The following is a 17840-nucleotide window of genomic DNA, read 5'->3' as shown; positions in this document are numbered from 1 at the left end:
GCTGTAGTGTAGATGAACCATGAGTTACTTGACTTCAGGCAGGGGGAGCTGAAGTAAAATCCCATGCATATCAGCATTAAAAATTCATTTAGTTCAATGGGTCTTCAATGGGATGTAATACAAGTGCCACAAAATGATTACTATCCTGTAAAATCAGTATTCAATATTCTATAGTTTAGGGTAATTAAAAAGCTCAAATTTGTTTTAAAAAATAAAGTTCATATTCTATGTTCGTATTATGCGGAAAAGATAAAAGATTCAACTGATAATGAAACTACTGGAGCATTACCAACATGCTAATAAAACTCGCAAAATTAGAGTTAATGAATATTAATGTTATAATTAAGTTAATGAGGTAATAAGATATAATTAATTATTCATCTGGTTTAATTTGTTTCTGTGAAGTACTGTGGTTAAAAGAAATCCAGCTTTTATTCTTAAATGTTCATGTCATCAAGATTGATTCATAGTGTCAACTCTTATAGTCAAGTGAAGGAGAAAATCTTGGCATAAATGATGCTGCTTTTCTTGAAATGTCAAAAAACCCTGCTGGTTAATAGTATATAAGACTAAAATAATATTATTATTAATTAATGTTGTCTAGAGTAAATACTATTGGATTTTAAAACTAAATGCATCCTTCTCTCAACTACATAATTAAAATTCACACTAACACATTTGCACTCTTTAAGGGCAGGATGAGATTACAAAGAGTGAAAGAAACCCGAATAGCAAGATATGTGTACAAGTAAATGCAGTTTCATTTCCTTGGCCTTGGATCTGCTGAGAATGCAGGGTAAACAGGGACTTAAAGGAAGGGGGAGAGGAAAAATATGTGGCCAGATTCCAGGAAAGCTGGGGGGGGGGGGGGCAGAAATGGGAAATGAGGTGGTAACTAAATATTGAACTTGAGGGGTAAAGTCAAAAATAAAAATACGTGACATATGAAAGAAGGGGTGTGCATATATCTCATTCATGTCAACTAAATACCTTGCCTGAAATAAGCAGGGGGAGAAATGGTGGACGGGGCCAAATCTTTGCAGCATGAAAGAATACTGGAAGGAAACTGAGAGTCATTTAACAGTGTGATAGAAGGTAGGGAATACATCTGTTTCATTAAAAAAAACCTGAGTAAGACTGAGATCTTCCCTGCTCTCCTCTGCCACACACTTCCCTGCCTAATGTGATGAAGTGGCAAGATAATTCTAAGATGTTGTTGTTCATTCGTTCAGTCGTCTCCGACTCTTCGTGACCTCATGGACCAGCCCATGCCGGAGCTCCCTGTCGGCCGTTACCACCCCCAGCTCCCTCAAGGTCAGTCCAGTCACTTCAAGGATGCCATCCATCCATCTTGCCCTTGGTCGGCCCCTCTTCCTTTTGCCTTCCACTTTCCCCAGCATAATTGTCTTCTCTAGGCTTTCCTGTCTCCTCATGATGTGGCCAAAGTACTTCAACTTTGTCTCTAGTATCTTTCCCTCCAGTGAGCAGTCGGGCTTTATTTCCTGGAGGATGGACTGGTTGGATCTTCTCGCAGTCCAAGGCACTCTCAGAACTTTCCTCCAACACCACAGCTCAAAAGCATCGATCTTCCTTCGCTCGGCCTTCCCTAAGGTCCAGCTCTCACATCCGTAGGTTACTACAGGGAATACCATGGCTTTGACTAGGCGGATCTTTGTTGCCAGTCTGATGTCTCTACTCTTTACTATTTTATCGAGATTGGACATTGCTCTCCTCCCAAGAAGTAAGCGTCTTCTGATTTCCTGGCCACAGTCTGCATCTGCAGCAATCTTTGCACCTAGAAATACAAAGTCTGTCACGGCCTCCACGGTTTCTCCCTCTATTTTCCAGTTGTCAATCATTCTTGTTGCCATAATCTTGGTTTTTTTTTTACATTTAGCTGCAACCCGGCTTTTGCGCTTTCTTCTTTCACCATAGTACGTTATAAACTCGTAATCTCTTGACTGGTTATTTTAATGCATTCTTTATGAGGCTTCCTTAAGAGATAACCCAGGGCCCTTCTAGATGTGCCTCTATACGGGGAGGAACTGGGATATTTTATTCCAGTTCCTCATGGGATTGAGACCCCATATCTACCCAAAACCATAAGTTTTCCCGGGAGGGGGACTACATGCCTTCCTGGGTCAAACAAAAGGGCATGGAGCCAGCCCCCAATCCCATACTTACCCAAAAACATATGTGAAGGGCTTGGCTGCATGCTCAGGCCCCTCTGGCAAAAGCTCCTGGATTGTGAATAGGACACATCAGGAGATGTGTGTGTGTGTGTGTGGGGGGGAGCCTCCAAATATACTGACAAAGACTGTACAGGGCCCTTCTATACAGGCTTCGGTCCGTGGAGGAACTGGGATAAACTCCCGAGATTAAGGCCACCCCCTCAAACTCCAGACTTTCGAAGGGGGGGTTCCCTTTTCCCCCACAACCTCCCGATGCATCATTTTCATGTGCCAGGAGCTTTCATTGGGCCTGAGCATGTAGCCATTTCTCTCACATACGTTTTGGGGGTAAATGGGGGGCTGGGAGGGGCCATTTTTCTCTAGGCGCTTGGAGCCCAAAGAATCAGGATGACAGTGGGAATTCACTTCCGGGATCACGGAAGTAGTCCCGGGAGTCAATCTGTACAGAGCCCACACCTAAAAAGATCCAGACCTTACATTAAGGTTCATATCTTTCCAGGTGTCAAATTAATACAGAGTAAACTGGGAAATTACAATTTTCTCTGGATTCATTTGGGTTTAAATGAGGTGTCATTTGGATGCCTCAGGTAAACCTGTGACATGTCCCACATTTTGGGCCTGTCTGGAAGGGCTCTCATTAGCTACTGGTGGTGCAAAATGAAATATCTAAACTGCTGGCTGGACATAGACATCATATAATGCCAGTGACAAAATAATTGCACTGGCTGCCAATATTTTCTAATCCAGTTCTGGTGATAACGTTCAAAGCCCTAATTGGGTGGGGACTTGACACTGATTTTATCTGTGTACTGCTCTAAGATATTTTGATGTGGTGTGGGATATCCTGTCTCTTCCCCATTCCCCTCTTCCTCTTGCTGTATTTTTTGAATACATCAACAAAATCAAAGAAAAATGCTGATATATAAAGAGATAATGCCATGGGTTCAGTCTACACTGCTATATAGCACACTTTGAAACTATATCATATGGTCAGTGTAGACCAGTGGTTCTCAACCTGTGGGTCTCCAGATGTTTTGGCCTTAATCTCCCAGAAATCCTAACAGCTGGGTAAACTGGCTGGAAGTTCTGGGAGTTGTAGGCCAAAACACCTGGGGACTCCCAGGTTGAGAACTACTGGTGTAGACTCATATAATGCAGTTTAACTGCATTAAAGTGCATTATATGAGTCTTTACAGACCACATGGCAGTGTAGATGGGACTTTGAACACTGAAGATAGAAAAGATGCCTGTAGAAAGCAAATCATGAAAATTTGCCTTGATGTCTGGGAAAACAAACCACTTATTGGTCTGTACTTTAAAAGCATAGAAAAACAAGTTAAGAAGGGGAAACACCTGGAAACAGTCTCAGCATGGGACACCAAATAAAGAAATAGAAAGATTTATATTTTAGCCCAAGAATACATCCTTCAATCAAATAGTATCAGCACAAATATTGAAAAAAATAATTATGGATAATGAATTTCATCTATAGTTGCACAGCACAACTATTACAGACTGAATGTAAGGAACATTATGATGAAGGAGCTACATTCAAATATGTGCAATAAATTCAAATACATTCAAACATAGGCAAAAAATATCCTTTACCTTCCCTAAAAAAGTGATGGGAACACAAGCTTGAAAAAAAATTGTTGAAAAGTGTGATGTACAAAAAACCCACACAAGTTTGTATGATCCAAACTTACAAACCCTTAGAACATAATATGCCAGACAGAACTGTGGTTGAGAAAAAGAAAACATGGATTACAGATGAGGCATCTAGAAACTGACAGAAATAGAATAACTGGTTTCAGTAGTAAAAGGTGCTCTATGGGTAATTCCAAATGGACTGAAAAAAATCTGTATAAAATTACCATACATAATACCACAATTGGAAAAAGCTACTCTGCTTTAAATGTGAAATATTATCAAACAATATCTAATGATTCCTAAATTTTTGAATTGTTGATTATTAAAAAAACCTCCATTTGTTATGATCTGATAGACTAGGCAACTAATAACAGTAATAATGACTACAAACCACTTCTTTTCTCCTTTTGGTGCTCAATAGACCAATTGTTCATGCAACCAAAATTCTCCAGACAGCAGCCAAAATTCTCCAGACCACGTTATCATATTTTCCCAAATAATTTTACTTTTGTGCCCAGTCTTAGACTGAGAGCCTAAGAAATATCTTTCTCATGCTAGTTTATATAATTGTTCCTAAAATAAAGAAAGAAATTGAATTCGATGTGCACCTAAATAGAAGGTAGCTTACAGCAGGAGTGGGAAAAAGGACTCCGATCTCGACTTTCACTTGACTATCCTGTAGTTGCCATGAGAAGATAATATAGATTGCCATGTCAAAGGTGGGTAGATTTACTCAGTGAGTGATGGCAATGAACAATGGTGGCAATTAGAAACTAGAGCAATGTATCACTGGGTAGAGACCCTTGTTAATGCCATGAAATATATCACTGTCCTTCTCCCTTGTCATTTCTGTGACATTTCTAGCTTCATTACTTTTTATTGTCAAATCTAAAAGTCCTAACTTCTTAAAAGCTTTAATGATTACATGTGACAAGTCTGTTTCCATTTCTTTCTTCAAGACATTTTAGCAAAATATCTTTCTTTAATTTTAATGTCTTCAGAATCGCATGTGTATTAGAGCATCTTATTTGCACACAATTGAAAGATGTAACAGAAATAAATTTGATTCCATAAAATATAGAAATGCCAGTGGATAAGTGTATGCAGATGTCAACTGACCAGGAAACTTGGGTAGCCCCTGCTCTCTCGTCAGTAAAGAAGGACCCTTTTATTCAAGAAATGTCTTTGGCATCTAGCTGGATTTTAACTGGAGTAAGCTGTTGCTTCTTTTATCTATCTGTCCACAATAGTGGTTTAACCTGTTCTTACTTATATAGTGTGGCCCTTGTATCCATGGGAAATGTGTTCCAAGACCCCATATTGATACCTGAATCTGTAGAAAATAGTGAATTCTATATTTTAGCTATACTTGGGCCAAAAGCATACCATAGAAGAGCACTGGGGGACCTAGAGATATCCAAAAATACTCTGGGGAGAATATTACTTTAAAGGTGGGTATGGGATCATGCATATCAAATCTGAGGATAAAATTATATTGTTGTCACTTTTATTTTAACTTTATTGTTCTCAACCATATGGTGTATCATTTCAGGCAGCAAAGTAGGGTATGAATTAAATAAATGTGTTAAGTTACTATAAGAACATTCCAGAACTCAACATTGTTTTGTTTTCATGGAGTTCTGATTTTAAAATGAGCAACAACAGCACCCAGAAGATATGTGACTCATCTTGCGACCAGTGATCAGCATAAGTACACATCAGTAGAAAAGTGTTGGCAGGGTGGAAGTCATGGCAACGTTCATCTTGGCAAAACTAACAATACAGATTACATTAGCCCTTGGAAAATAGTCACCTCTCTTTTATGCCCAGAGTGGGTGAAAACACTGAATCTCTGCTGACCTCACCCAGAAAGCACCATAAAAAGTTGTTGCTGAGAATTTTTGCATGAACTGAAAAAAATTGAATGCATTTGGAAAACTTGGTTAGGGAAAACAAATTTGTGCTAATTTGTCCACAATTAGTACTGACATTTTAATTATTCAAGTCCCATAATTCACTGGTTTTTCTTCTGCAAGTTGTTTTCTCTTCTCAGTAGGAAAGAGAGAAACATTTAAAAATTCCATTTTTTTAAAAAAATACCTCTTTTGGTGTTTTTTAAAATGTTATTTGCAAAAATTCAAAAAAGAATAATGGATAAACAGAACATCATGAAACCTTGCAGGCTTACAGCTGTAAATGTTTCCTACAAGTGTACCAAGTTTCATCTTGATAGCCATTAAAATGACATAAAATAAGCCAATGGACCAAATCTTACTGAAATGAAAAAAAAAAAAGATTACGGAAATGATGGAGAAACTAGCACCAGAAGTGTTCCCTTTGGCATGAATGGACAGATTAACAAAACAAAATACTAACAGTTTTTTGGTGTTCTGAATTCGGAACAAAATGGATGCCTCAAGATAGTTTAGAAATACTTATGAAACAAAACAGGAGGCATACTAAATTTGTATTTCTAAACAAAAAAGGTTTTTGGCATTTTGCACATTTCTACATAATATTAAAGAAAAATTGGAAAGTTGGATGTGGAATATGAATATTTATGTATCTTGGGCTAGGGGTGTGGGTAGATTTACTGATTTAATTACCCATATCAATGTAGTAGTGACTGATATTGATAGTATCAACAGAAATAATCCACACTGCTTTATTACAATCAGATTTTGGAAAAGTTACTTCCAGAATTTCCCAGGCAGTATGACCACTTTCCAGACTTTAAGTACAATGGTCTGAATCTTATCCTAAATTTATTGACTGGTCATGCAGTTCATAAGATTATCAACCAAATAATAAGATCTAAATCACCTGGAAGCTTCAAAATAAACAAATCACATCTATTCCTAGTCTCACATCAAAATTCATCCATGACTGAATTAGTGAACAAACATTTATTCTGTTAAGACTTACTTATTCTTTCAGAAACTGACCTCTAAATTCTAATTATATCTTACAATCTAAGCAAATATGAAATGGCTGCCAAATCTATCTATATAAATCCCTAACAATCTCATGTGTTTTCATTACCAGTTTCTAGAAAAATGGGATAATGTTAGCCTGAAAATAACACAAGTAGACAAAGATAATAAGACACTAACTCTTTCAGGGAAACTAGTTTTCCAAAGGTGTATTTGTAGTGCTTTAATTATATTTGAAAAGATTTAATTAATGCAAGGGGAAAATTCAAATGCATATTCCAATGATATTCAGCAGCAGTAAATTCTAGTAAAAGATGTTTGCAGATATTTTGATGGGCATGGAGATATTTTCTAATAGATATTTGCCAAGTTCAAAACGACCAGGGATAGTGATATTCTGAAGAGATAACATATTTCTTAATGGTTTGTGAGCTATTCTGAAGACAATCCTTGTACTTTGCAGTTCCATTCAGGCAAGTGGGGGCATTTCTCTGTTGGCCAACCCTAACTACACAATTATTGTTTGTTTCAAAGCCTTGCTAGCTATGATCAATCCATGAGTTGCATTTACTTTTGGTTTCTTAACTGTTCCATCCTGTAGTTTAATTTTTTGCAGAAGATAACTAACAAGCCCTTCCATATAAAGATTCAGTGGTAACACAATCCCCACCTCTGGTATAGGAGGGTCGGAATATAGACCCTTGATTGTTTTGTCCTCATAGACAAGGAAAAATAATTATAGTAATTTGCTCCCAACTGTGGAAGAAAGCAAATATTTTCTGACAGTATTCACCCTGCGTTACAACATCTCAGAGTGTTACAGAGATGTTGTAACGCAGAAACGCCACTGCATCACATAGTGGTGTTTCTGCATGAGCTTTTTTACATGTGACAAGGACTTTCTCTAAATTAAAATCAAACAATGTGTGGCAGTTAAGCATAATACACAGTTTGGCTGGATTATATAGGGAATAAATTCAGCAGGACACATAATTTTATTTCTTAGCACTTCATTTTCCCCTGAACTTCCTTTAAAGAGCATAATATTACTCCCTTTTATAGGGGGCATATATAATCAGTTAATTATATCTCCAGAACAAGTATTTTTTTCATATCACATAGGTGTGAGTTCACTATTCAAAATTAATACATTGCCTATAACAGAAATCAATCTGTTCTGTCTACCACTTTATACTATCACAATCAATAATTAATATTAATGACACCATTCACTTTTTTCATTTAGTGAAAGCTCACAATGAGGGAGTTGTGTTGGCCTCTGTGGGATTTAACTTGCTGTCCTAAAGATTTATCAAAGGCTAGCACTTCAAGCTCAAAAGCACTCTTGTCCTTAATTTTGGGAAATGGTGATAAAGGAACTCTTTTTCAAATTTTCATCTAAAAAAGTCCTCCCTGAAGCTTTGCATCTGAGCCAGAAGGGATTTGGAAAAAATGGATGTCTTATCTTTCAGTCTCTCTTTAGAGATTTCAATCAGTGGGATCTAAACATTTGTAAAATCCCTCTTTCAGTTGAACATGAACCTAGAGAGTGTTCTTTCCCCAGGCCAAATTTGTTCTCTTGTCTAAATTATAGCAACAGTTTCATAATATAAAGTCAGTCATTTAACACTGATCATTCAATTTTATTGCAACACTTGATGATGAATGTGGATAACCAATCAAAATGGTCCTCTGTCCACATGGATTGGCATTGCTGCCAAGCACAGATAAAAGTGTATGGATGGTTCCCCTGTTGGCCCACCCCAAAATCACTGCAACAGGTGACTATGGAGCTCCCAAGAGCTCTGGGCCATCACTGCACACCTTTACTGGGATTTAGCAAAGACTCCCACATAGCTGAGGAGAAGGGGGCGGTGGGGGGGGGGGGTTCAGAGCTCCATAGCCAAAAATAAAGTGTTGCCACTCTCAGGACCAGTTGGCTGGCAACTTAGGCTTAGCTTATGTTGGATATTCTATATTTCCCTTTCTGTTCATCAAAGAGTTGAAATATTGAAATTCTCTTTTTTGTTTAAACATGATCATTTACAGTTAGTATGATTGCAGAAATCTGGAAGACGAACTGTTGGTCTTTAGAGACAACTGGACCTATCAAGTTCTTTGTTTTTGCTTCTTGGACTAAAGGAAGTTTGTGTTTTCAAAATGCACAATGGGCTTTGTTTTCTGCAGTTTTCCAATATATTGATGTTGCTAACTTTTCTTTTTTTCTTTCTTTCTTTTCTGCATACCTGGAAAATTTCAGACTACAAATTATATTATGGACAATTTTAATTTTTTTAAAAAATCAACAAGCAAATCTCTTTATATTTAAAACAAATTAATTTCTCGCACATACTTAGTCCTCCTATACTTTCTAGAATATCACTAGCTTGAGTGATGACGAAGATAATGATGATTGTGCAATCTCTTTCACATATCTGATCAAATTATTAAACTTTATTACATTTGTTATCCTTTATCGTGCTATAATAGACTTGCATTGTTAGGTTGGGCTTTTTTAGGGGGAGTCATTCACAAAGGATTTTTGTGAGACAACAATGCTATACCTACCTTATCACTGCTATACAAACAAAAGTAATCCAGTATTACCTCCTATTGCATATAAGCATTAGTTATGGGATCCAAACATGTGAAAAGGAAGAAGAGTAAATTTCATAAGGTCAAATAGCAAATTCATGACAAACATTAAAGCTCCATTCAGGATCTCCCAGCTCACAAATAAATGAGAGGAAAATACCTTATACTAAGAACTACTAAGGATATACGATATTAAGAGTACACAGATAAAACTGACTTCATTAGAATTCCTTTTTTAAAAAATGCACACAGACACACACTATACATTATATGTTTTACAGTATCTTAACCCAGCCTTGGAGAAAAGCTAATTGATAAAAGTAGTACCCAAAAGCAATGCTAATTTTATAACATATTTGAGAAGAGATCTGCAATGTATTCATATTTGTGCATGGGCTATAAGATTAAATTCAGCAGGGTATAGGGATATAGGAAACATTCACCAGAGGCAAGTCAAATAAATGCCTAGATTAGAAATTGATCAAAGGTTGCTGGAGGATAGATTTCAAACTGGGAGATGTTGTCTGACCTAAGGAGAGAGAGAAAGACATCCATGATAGCAGAACATCATAAATTCCTACCAAGATGCTATTGTCGCAAGGAGATAAGCAACACCCTGCTAGTATTATGTGGATTGCAGCTGCTGTGCTGGAATATGATTGCGCTAAAAGTTGCTACATTATACAAAGTTCTGGCATGTATGTCATAGAAAGTAATCAAAAAAGAATATGATGAAAGTGATGTGATAGCTATGATAATGTTAACAATGAAGTTGTTGATGATTTCTTTCATTTATTTTCTTTCTCTTGTAAAAAGACAGCTTAAAATAACATTTAAACAAGATAAGATCTGATGATAAAAATGTTAAAACACAATCAAATGATAACATAAAAGCCTAATTAACTGAAATTATAAACTACATTGAAAAATTTAAAAATAAAGTTAAAAATCCAGCAACCCCCAAATAATAGACTCATCTATAAAATCAGTTTATCATCATATTCTTGTTGAAACTTTACTGACTAGTAAATTGAGAGCAGAGAACAGAGAGGCCAAATTCCCATGAAAGAGACTTTCACAGTCAATGAGAGGAACCTATTACATATTCTCATTAGATGGGCCTATGATGAACATGGTCCTCAGATAAAGCCCTCCCTGCCCTCAATATTAAGACTCAGAAAGGTTAATATAGAAACATTTTGCAAGAGATTTTCGTAGCTTATGACTCAGGAAAAGGGAAAGTTGACATGAGTCATATGTTGTGATCTGCACAGTACTTGATCATTCCTGATTTTCTACAGTTTTAAACCATCCAGTTAGGAAATCCTACCTTGTCAGAGCACCATAAATGATCTGATGGACCATGTTTGTTACAATGCATCAAAAAATTCTGAAGACATTAATGTAGCATAATAAATATAAATAATACCTTAGGCACAAGTCCTTATTCCATCAGTTTGCAGTCTAAACTCGAACAGTGTGGAAAAACATCAGTTGGGCTTGCATATGCATAAACATATTTAAGGATACTATTTGATTTTTTTTCATTGCTAGCCATTGATGGAATACAATACACATGTACAACAATAAATGTTTTTTTTAATTCCATAGGCAGTTCTGCTCAAACAATTGATAGAAACTTGTGAGTTCAATGTTATACAGAAGGAGACTTTACAGTATCGGTGAGTTCTTGGTCCAGGAAGGATTTAGTTCCTGGAATACAAAACTTTTCTGCCTTTGACTACTGACCTACAGACACAGTCTTTTCTGTGATTCTTCAGCACCTTAAACCACTATTATTTTAAGCCTTTCATATGATAAAGGTGAGAGGTTGGAAGAGCAGATTTGCACAGCACAATCTGACAGGCATACAGTCAATTGACCAAAATGGAAAATCACAGGTGATGGGACACAGAGGAATTTCCTCCCATGAGATCATCCATAGCTGTTCTTACCAGAACTGTAAAAGGTATTTTTTTTTAGAATAGAATATCCCTGAAGAGAAATGATGCCACAGTTTATCATCAGTTAGGAATCACAAAAAAGAGAGAATATATATTTATTTATGAGAGTCATATAGCCAAGGCTATGATCTAAACAGGGAAGCTTGGCATGAGGATTTTAAAAAAAAATGTCATTTAAAAAAAATCTGTACCACATTCACTCACTAGATGGCAGGTATCCCCTTTGCTGTTTTATTTATTTTTATTTAATTTATTTAGAGAATTTGTGTCTCACTCTTCAGCCACAAGGTCACTCAAAGTGGCTTACAAAATGTTAATTTGCTCTCAGGTTTACATTCTACATAAGATAAATAAGATTTAATAAAGTTACTACAATCTGGAGCAGGTACTTCAGCTTATTCACTACATAAAATGCTGGTTAAGCCACTTTTTGGCGGGGAAGTGGCCATACAGCCCAGCCATGCCAACTCTGGGAGGGCATGGCTGGGCATGGCCAATTCTGCCTACTCTACCCTGCCTTCCACTTCCTCCCCAAAATGTATTGAAAGCCTTCTTCCTGGAAGCTGTCCGCTTCCTTATGACAGAGCTTTGGAGAGGGAAGGTTCCCTCCTCTTTAGTATTATTTCTATCCATACTCTACTATACATTCTATCTGCAACCTTGAAGTGGCTGGTTGGAATTTCCTTGAAAAGAGATTGTTTGGTTATTGCCTGGGATATATAGGTAGCAATTCTCCTTCCACCTTTGGTTTCTTAGCTGTGAATAGAGAGGACCATATTATTTAAGATTAAATTGAAATTTGCATTAATACATATTTGGGGGAAAAGAAACCCTTCCAATTCATTGTCTACAAGTTGAAAGCTCATATATTTCAGTTTTTGATCTTTGGGAGAAATTGGGAAAAATCAGGTTCTTTTTCCCTTTTCATATCTGTAAGTAAATGCACCTGACTAAAAATACATGCATTCAAGAATATGTGCACAAACTTGGTTTGACTATGGGTAGACATACCTAAAAAAATTGTTTCTTAGGAATTTGGGAGGATGTCCTTGATTTTTCCCCAATTGTTGTCAAGTATAGAGAATAATAAAATATTATCTATCTATCATCTATCTATCTATCTATCTATCTATCTATCTATCTATCTTTTTATCAAAGCTTCAGTGCCCATGATGAAAAAATATAAGCTGCTCAAACATGCAGACTTACTAGGTAGAGAATGTGTCAAAAGTAATTAAAAATGATATTAACGTCCCAAATTATGGTGTCCAGTGAAACCAGCAGCTCCGTTTTCACCTATAGGAAGCAAATCACCTCTGAACAAATCTTGCCAAGAAAACCCTACAATAGGTTTGCCTTAGGGTCACCATGACTTGGAAATGATTTATAAGAAATAACAACCACATATTAAGAATTATCTGGGTTATAGAATAAGGCCACGACTGTAGCCTCAGCCTAACTGTTCTGGCCAATTCTAATTCTACAATTATAGTAACAAATGAAAGGGTTTTAAGACATATTGTATATGCCCTAAGACGCAAATAATGTCTCCTTTCTGAAGAAAACTCCACAAGTTATTTAGAGTATTTTCTCCCACATCCTCTGAAAGAGAACTGCTTTGTTTCCATTAAAACACAGGGAAGTAAAAATGAATTGACCAAAACTTCTTAAAACCTTGCCACATCTATAAACCCTACCTGATGGCCAAATCCTCTGTGGAGCTGGTAGTACTTTTGGTGGGATACCCAATTTATTCCAGTTTACGGTTTTTGTATATCTTGAGCTGCTATATGTAATTTATGAAATTCAGACTTGCTAAATACCAGTTGCTATAACAACTCCATGCTTTGAACTCTTCCATCACTGTTTCCATTGCATCAGTTCAGAGAGCTTGAATTTAAAAATTCCAGCATTTCTGGATTGTGGAATAAGACAGTTTTTGCTTGTCTTTTTACTAAAAAGTCATTGTTCAGTAAAGAAAACAAGAATCTACATTCTTCTTTTTTTAAAAAAAATACTCATAGTTTTCATTGGGTAGACAGAATCTGTTTTATATAGACCTGTGGATGAAAAATAGTTACCAAGGAGTATGTCAATAAAATTAAATATATTGAGTTCCAATTGTGTCTATCAGCTGAGGCAATAATATCAACCCTGTAGTGTGTCCATGAAGACACACAGGGAGTTGTGGGTATTCGTAGATAAATAGGACAGCAAATTCCATGTATTCTGGCAGAAGTCCCCTTGCCCAGTGTTTGATGTGAAAGAGGACTTAGCCTGAGCAATTTAGAAATGAACACTTTTTTCAGGACAGAAAACAATCATTCTCCCTCTTTTTATTACATTTATTATGTGGCTAGCCCAGAACCTTTAACAGTATCCTTAAAAAGCAGAATTCTATGGTAGACCTTGTCATGCTATTTATTTATTTATTTATGTATTTATTTATTTTCTGTTTTTAGCCTTGGTTTGCTAATTTGCATTAATTGCATTTTAATGATTCGATTATTTCTGTGTATACAGAAAGACGCATACACTCGGTCCCTTTTGGCTGAAGGGATTTGTTATAATCCAGTCATTATGATTACAGAAAACTAATGTTACACAGGGATCTAAGAGGCAAAGTGGATTCTGTATCAGTGCTGGTTGTTATTTTTAAGGCCTTACATGATTTTTTTCAGGACTGCTTTCTCCTGTAGAACCCACTCTATACACTCAGGTTCTTAGGTGACACTTAACCCCAGCCCAAACAAATGTTACTCAGGGGACATTTTCTTTGACCGCCCATAGGACATGAGCTGAACTGCTGGAGCAAATCTGACTTCATAAGAGAAGTAAAGCCCAATCTCTTCTGGCATGCCCATCCAGTTGGCTTTAAATTATTAGTTTTAAAGTACTTTTGAGTTATTTTTAATATCTTTTTTCTATGCTCTTTTAACTGCTTTAGTTTGTTTTATGTGTCTAATATGTTGTAATATTTTAGTCTGTTGTTATCCTTACCTTGATCAATAGAGGCAGGTAGGTAAGAAATAAATATGATTAATTGATTGATTATATTTCTAGCCTGTTTCCTCGCCCTCCCCTGTCCTCTATTGCCTTCAAGTCACCTGCCTCCTTACAAAAACCCATCGAGGAAGGCCAGGATGAAGGGCAGTGGCCATTGCAATGTTATCTAGTGAGTTTCATAGCTCATTCTCTCCAGGATACATCCTGAAAAGCATTTTTGTAAGGGTGTGGCTAGAACCCATTCACTCATAAATTTTGCAATCTCTGCTGCTGTACATACAGGGAGAGACAGAAAGATTTTGTCTGACTTCACCAGAGCAGCCTACAACCATCCTTTTATTCCTCACAAATCCACACATTATGATAAACTTTTCTGCTGTTATTTCAGCACCAAAAGAAAAGGGGGGGAAAGGAAAGGAGAAGGACAGATAAAAAGATTTCTCATCAAAATCCCAGCTGCATCTCTTCAGAGAGAACAGATACGTTCAGATGTTTGTTTCATCCTGGCCTAAATACAGGGTGTTGAAAAACTGTTTGATTTGCATAAGTGCTATCAACCGAACTGTGCTCTTTACTCTGGATTTGTCTCAATTCCTAACTGGCATTTTCTTTTATTTTCACAGAGTGCTTTTGGTGTTTCAAAAAGTGCTTGAATTTGAGCTTGTGAGCTCTTCAGGAATTCTTGATAATCCACATTAGTTTCAGAGTAGTTTTCAATGTCAGGTTACAATAGAATTTAAGGATAACAAAGAAACTGCTCTCCTCCCAAGACAAATTTCCAGTGAGGTAAAAACTGTTTTACTGCCCCTCCCTCCTCTGCATTAGATGACTACCGTGGATTTATATGAATTCATTAAATAAGCAAATCCTTGAGTGTTCAGGGCTTAAAGCATGAACACCTGTGGGCATATCAAGAAGTGCATGTGCTGAGTTGTACAATGCAATTGATATAATGCTCTATCTTAGCAAATATAAGGAGTCAGGATGCAATTAATGAAAACACTTGTAAACAATGTAAAACATTTGAAATAATCTCAAACTATTTCATTTGAAACCTCCAATGAAACAGATGGAAAACCAAGCCACAATCTTCCATCCCACTGTTAAGTGAATTAACAGCCAAATTTTATTTTTTCACAGAAAAAAATGTTAATGCCAGTCAGGGTTTCAGGAATAGGGCATTCCACATTTGGGGTGTTCCTAAATCTCTAATCAGTGTATTGCATGTATATAAAGAGGCACTCCATCAAATATCTCCTTCTGAATTGGTCAAACCATTAAGAGATATCACCATCATAAAAATTGAATTCATATCCCATTAGCCAAATATATTTATATAACGCTACTATAAGCTTTTCAATACTGTTTAACAATCAGGGAGTTTTATAAAATAAAATAAAATAAAAACTGTCAATGAGGTTTGTATTGGTTTTATTGCTTTTATTAGTTTTATGGTTGTTTTTGCCTATACTAATTATTGTTTTTCTGTTAATTGTTGTTATTGCCAGAATGCTGTTTTGTTAACTGATGTTATTGTCTTTTGCTGTTATGTGATGTGGGCATCGAATTGTGCCTTGCTTTTGTAAGCCGCCCTGAGTCCCCCCTGGGGTGAGAAGGGCGGGGTAGAAGCAATCAAAATAAAATAATAAATAAATAAATAATATTTGAACTTCTGCTGAGTTGAAAAAAATAATTTACATCAATGTTCAAGTCCCATTGCTGTTCTGATTCTTTCTTCTTCATATATGATTAAATAGTTCCCAGTGTCTTTCAAAACATGATCCAAAGATTTCTCCTTGACCAGAAGGGACAATTCCTCTTCTGGTTCAATGATTTTTCAAATCTATTATTCTCTTCTTGTAAGGCCAATTCTCTGCCATTTTTAGGTTTATAGCTATAATCATAAAATAGAACAACATATAGTTCACTTCTTTAAATTGCTCGTTTGCAAGTCCCAATAAAATAATTCTGGATTCATATGAATTTTAACTGTCTTGTATCACAATCTGTATCTGCTTTCAATATTTCTTTCCTTATTCACAAGTCCACCACATATGATAAAAAGAACCCTTTTGGGTCTTAAATTTCCAACATATATTGCCAGTCCCCTTATACATGTTTAATAGTCTTTTATTTTATTTTATTTTATAAAACTCCCTTAAGACAAAAACAGCATATCTTTAAATCCTGGCATTCCAAGTCACCTGAATCACTGAGCCAGGAAACATGGAATGGCAGTGGGGAAAGTTGCATCTGGTTCCATTCTGGAATTGGCCCAACTGTTCAGGTGGGGGAAAATATGTTTAACTATACCTGACTAAGTAGCTGATAAAGAATGAAGGCCAGCGTAACTTATTTACAAACTGGCATATACATTAATTACTAATACATTAGAAGTAAGATTTTATACACATACACTATTAATATTAATAAATGTAGCAAAAATCCATAAGAACACTAGAGGGTGAATCAGTAGGCATATGACTAAGATTAAAAGGAAAGAGCTGGCTTCTTTTCCACAGCTTTTGATTTATTTTAAACATGTGAAGTATTGGAGGCTGTGTACGTGCTGAATATAATGTTAGTACAAAAGAGTCACAAGAATTGTTTAAATATAGAATATCTGAGGACTGAGAAGAGTTTATGTGTGCTTCCCATTTGGACATGGATTAATAGCCATGTGATATAGCAAAGAAATATTTCCATGACTGCCATTACATTGAAGAAATGATGTTGCCTAATTCTATGTATGCTTCAAGTCGCTTCTGGTCACTTCTGGTGTGAGAGAATTAGCTGTCTACAAAGCTGTTGCCCAGATGATGCCCAGATATGTTGCAATCCTGCGTAGAGGTTTCTCTCTCATGTCCCCCATGATACAGATATATTGAGGACACCTGCCCTTGGCCTTTGCTACTCTGCTGCTGAGTATGCATGCCGTGTGGACACACATCTCACCATGTTAAAACAGTGCACGTGGCTCTTAATGAGACATACCACATTATCACAAGATGTTTGCACCCTACACCATTGGATAAATTACACTGTTTAGCTGGTATTGCACCACCTGACACCTGCCAGGAAGTAGCATCCAATAATGAAAAGACTAAGGCAGTGACATCTTTGGCCTATCCTCTGTTCAAATATCAGCCAGCATACCAATGCCTTAAATAAAAAAAAAAAACTAGTTTTCTAAGATTTTCAGATATACTCGCAGGAACACCTCAGCAAGCGAGAGTCCTAACATAGCAGGCTAAAACCTGGAACCTCAATCTATGGCTGATATCAAATGAGAGACTCCCTCCTGGGCACACAGAAGACTGGGCAACTTGGAATACACTGAGTAGGCTGTGCTCTGGCATCATGAGATGCAGAGCCAACCTTAAGAAATGGGGCCACAAAGTGGAGTCCACGACATACGAGTGTTGAGAAGAGGAAACCACAGGCCACCTACTACAATGCAGTCTGAGTCCTGCCACATGCACAATGGAGGACCTTCTTAT

The sequence above is a fragment of the Anolis sagrei genome, chromosome 2 (assembly GCF_037176765.1).
Source record: "Anolis sagrei isolate rAnoSag1 chromosome 2, rAnoSag1.mat, whole genome shotgun sequence".
NCBI classification, from domain to species: domain Eukaryota; kingdom Metazoa; phylum Chordata; class Lepidosauria; order Squamata; family Dactyloidae; genus Anolis; species Anolis sagrei.
The sequence above is the reverse complement of the archived record's forward strand: the minus strand, read 5'-3'. Positions refer to the sequence as shown.